Here is a 4,931-nt window from a genome sequence, read left to right as displayed (position 1 = left end):
CTCTTGAGAGGTATGAAATGCTCTGACCCTGAAGAAGTGCAAATATATACTGAGGTTACCCTTTTGTTTTTGGGGCCCACTCATTGGAAGAGTGTTGGTGTGGAGACTGTAGGTAGCCATTAAGTTGCCCTCCAACTTTGAAAAACCCAGATGCTGGTCGTTCTCTCTCTGGTAACTATTTCAGAATGCTGACTTTTTCCCCCGAAGTAAATGAATGATATATGAATGTTTAATTAAAGTGAGATTATAAACCCCCTAAAGCCGCTTTCCTTAGAAAAACAGATCAAAAAACTTATGCTAGTAGCCCTCCTGTTTGCTAGTGTTGCTGGCCTTACACGGCCACAGTAGCACAAGTAGCATTGTTGTTACACCCTTTGCCTCTCCATGAGCTCTAGTAATCAACTACTTACTGCCACTTTCCCAATGGAAATCAGAAACTACAAGGTCAGCAGAAGGAATAAAGGAAATTTACTTCATGTGATCTAATTCACATCATATTCCACATCTTGTCTTCAAAATTTCACTTCCTGCTTCAGACTACACTTGAGAAACAATGGTATCTTTTCTTCTGTCTCTCTAATGGTTTATCTCTTCCATATTTCTCTATTTTTATCTGTGGAAGAATTCAAGTAGAATGGTAGTTCCTTAAGAGCAAAGATTCACTCTCTGTGTGTCTCTGTCTTTCATTCTCTCTCTTATCTTTGTAGTCTTAGTTCCTAGCTTTAGTGCTTGTTAAACTTCATTGAATGGCATAGCATTGAGTAGAATGGAAGAGGGTAGGGGGTCATAAAATATAAGAACTGAAAGAGAGAAAAGTCAGAAAATATCAAAAAAGGAAAAGAACTTTGGGCTCATTTATATTAATATCCTCATTGTACAGATGAGGAAATTGGAGGCCACAGATTTGAATTATTTTTCCTAAGGACAAAAAGCTAGTCCTTAGTAAAGCTCAAACTTATATCTTCAGAATATATCTAATATTCTTCCTGTTAAATTGTGTCTCCTTCCATGCTCAAGTATAAAGAATGATTTGGAATTCAACACAGTTTCATTTCTTTTCACTGAGAATCAATTATGGCATTTCCTAAAAGATTTAAGGTGTAAACAGGATGGCAAGAACATGATTACATTCACTTATTTTTTGTCATTAAAAATATCATTGTAAGAGTAAATCTTTAAAATACTAGTTTTTACATTTTTTTCTTTTGAAAATATGACAATAGCATCTTAATATTATTCATGTATTTTTCAGTTACCACCCAGAGAATAAGCCAAAGCAGCAAAAAGGTGTGACAGCTCTTTGTTTATTATTCATACATCTAAAGATTCTTGTAATGAATTATGTGCACATATATTTCATTATAAGAGCAAAGTGTTGTAAATCCTAACTGATCATGATGCCTTCTAGGCTGTTATCAAATATAGCGAAATTCCCCTGTTGGTTTTCTCCCTAGAGGCAAAGCTAGGTGAGATTCATTTACATTCAAAAATAACATTATCTCTACATTTTTTGCTGCTATTTTAACTCTCCTAAGCTCTTGGGTGGTTGGCCATGAAATTATCCTTGGTTTATAACTGTTTAATTTTAGTTCATAATGGAAAGTGATTACACGGTAGCCAAAGGCTGATGTAGTAAGTGGCTTTCAGACTTTCCTGTTTTATAGAAATTGTTATTGAATTAGTTGCAAAATGCACTAGGGAAAATCACATCTTACTCAGGTCTGTCTAACAGCTGTCTTCTCCAGGTGTAGCTGAACTTTTGCCTTCATTTTGATTGGTACTACAGGCAAATGAAATTAGTCTCACATTGTGATGAACTGAATAACCTATGGTGCAAAAAGTTTACTTCATTAAAATAGTGGGACCATTTGCATATATGGAATTTCTCAATTTAGTAGATATAGAGAAAATTTATTTCCTTTTTAATATTGAGAATTTAAGAGTGAGTAAGGAAGATTATCCCTGTAAAATATGCCTTTGTCAGTATCCATACTATCATACTCTGGTGGATGTATGATTTCATGTATATAGATATTCCCTTCAGTGATACATACCACAATTCAACCTTGTCTGCCATATGAAACATCCCATAAAGTATGCAAGAACTCCCATAAGTTTGCCATACCCAGGAGATTCACCCAAAAATCTTTCTTGCTTTTTCTTTTGTATCACCATATGACTAGCCTCTTTTCTCTTTAGAAAATGTTTTTACTGTACCACAAACCATTTCCATTGCAAATCTTATTCTCACTGTCATGTAGCTACTTCACATTTGCCACCATTTCACTATCCATTATCCTTTGAGTGATTCTCATCTTCACCTTTATAAAATTTGTAGTGTTCCATTATTTGGAGCTATAATACTGTCCCTTGCATCCATACCTATGAATAGAATCGTAATATTGAAAGAAAGTTAAGGATCATTTAAAAATACTGCAACTTCTCATATGCAATCTAGTCACTCTCCTGCTATCAGATTCTGGGTCCAACTCATATTCTATTTGCAGTGATTAATAATAATAATACTAACAACAATAGTTATAATACTAACTTTCATATATTATTTTAAGATTTTCAAAGCACTTTACATATATTCTCTTATTTGATCCATCTGAAAACTATATGAATTAAGTGCTGATATTATCCACATTTTGTGGTGGCAAGAGCCAAGGCTGAATTTTTTAGGAATAATTTCTAAAGTTCACAGAGTTTGTAAGCACCCAAGGCAAGATTCAAATTCAGATCTTCCAGCACATTAATACATAGGCACCTTAGCTTCCAAGACTTGAATGGATTCATGATCTCATTGACATAGACACAAAAGAGAAAGGATCTGTACCTTTTCATCCTGTTTAAGTCTTGTCAGTTCCTTTCCATAATCCCATTTTAAAATTACTCAGTGAACTATAGGACCATTTACTAGAATCCAGTGCAGTGTTCTGGGATTCCATTTAGTCATCCCTTTTGCTTGTGATGTTTGCTTTCCTACATAACCAGGGCCAATGCATGCTAATAATTATTATTAAATCAGGAACTCAACAAATATGAATTTAACACTTACTATATACCCACAATTACTAAGAGTTCCATAAGATTAACAAAAAAGGAAATCTCTCCTTCCGTGGCATTACTGAATAAATATTCAAGAAATATAGTATCTTATGAATATATTACATAACACAATACTATATTGGATTCTATATAATGTATAAGGAGAAGAAGTTGTGTACTTGAAGTTAATCCATGTTTATCTCACATAGTTTTCCATTACTCCTTTCGGTAATACCACCAATCTAACTGGCAAAAAAAAAATGGGAAAAATAAGTCCTGAAAACTTGTCCCACTAGTTTTTATTTGAATTCTTTTATGATTTTTTTTCATTTTGCTTGGAAGTCATTTTTAAAGTATTTCATTTGAAGTCTACTGCTACTGGAAATTATCATGTCCCATATCTTAGGAAGATTAGAACAATGGAACGGGCATTTATGTGAGTATAAATAATAAACTATGTGCAGTTTTACAAGGCTGGCTAAAATTACAAGGGTCATCAATCCTTGTGTTTCACAGCATAAAATGATAACCAGCTGGTGGTAAGAAGAAATTTCCCCCTGCAGTATAATATTGAAGAATTGGACAGGTGTTTTATGAAGGGCATTTTTTTGGCCTTCCTCTGATATGTCTGGTATAGGTCTTTATAGAATGTCAGACTAATGGACCATTGATCTTTTCTACTAATACAATTTGTAGGTTTCTAGCTGGTCCAGAAGTAATCAATATGTATCTTAAACTGAATTTATAAGAAAACAAACATAGAGTATAGTAGAGGATTTATTTTGCAGAAAGAAATACATAGAAAAAGTGAAAAGACTCAATATGGATTCAAAAAGCGACCAAAAATGTGATCTTTATAAACATAGAAAAAACTATTCAAAGAAAAAAAATAAATGATGAAATGATTGGAGAAGATAGGAATTATGTCCAAGTTAAGGTCTTTGTATTTTTTTAAAATATGATTAGGGAAACAAAGAACCAACCACAAAAACAATATTACGACAAACAAAAACCCTTGCTGATGCTCATTGTACTTAATATAATTCATAAATAAACATACATACATTATATATATACACATTTGTATGCATGCATATATACACACATATTCTTAAAATCAGTGAACTGTTGATCACCTATGAATGAAATTTTTGCATTTCATGTTTTCTGTTGTATATGGTTCTTTCAGATTCTCGGTCAGTCAAGTATTTATTAAGTACCTAGTGTTGCCAGTTACTGTGATAAATACTAGGGATACAAATTAAAGTAAAAGACATTTAATTCCCAAGAAGCTCATAATATAATAGAGAAGATATCATGAGAATAACTATTTACAAAGAAATTACATATAGGATAAATCGAAGGTAAAAAATAGAGGAAAGGGGATTAAATTAAAAGGTATAAGGGAAGACTTCTCATATAAAGTGGGCTTTTAGTTAGAACGTGAAGGAAGCCAGTGAAGCCAGGAAAAGAAAATAAGCACGATGACTATTCTAGGCCCAGGAAACAGCTAGTGAAAATGTCCAGTCTGGAAGTGAAATGTCTTATGTGAGGAACAGTAAAGGGGCAAGTATCACTGGATCCCAGAGTTTGTGGAAGAGAATAGCATATAAGAAAATGAAAAATAGGAAGGAGCCAGATAATGAAAGGCTTTGAATGCCAAAAAAAAAAAATTTATATTTGATCACAGAGGTGATAGGAAGCCACTGGATTTTATTGAATGGATGGGTGATATGCTTAGATCTGAGCTTTAGGAAGATTAATTTGATAGTGGAATGATGAATGGACTGGAGTGGGGAGAGATTTGAAGAGAGACAAACCAATAACTCCCTCTGTTTGCCACTGTCACTCCTACACCTATATTGCTGAATTTAGATGAA

The sequence above is a fragment of the Trichosurus vulpecula genome, chromosome 3 (assembly GCF_011100635.1).
Source record: "Trichosurus vulpecula isolate mTriVul1 chromosome 3, mTriVul1.pri, whole genome shotgun sequence".
NCBI classification, from domain to species: Eukaryota; Metazoa; Chordata; class Mammalia; order Diprotodontia; family Phalangeridae; genus Trichosurus; species Trichosurus vulpecula.
Note: the sequence above shows the minus strand (reverse complement) of the source record.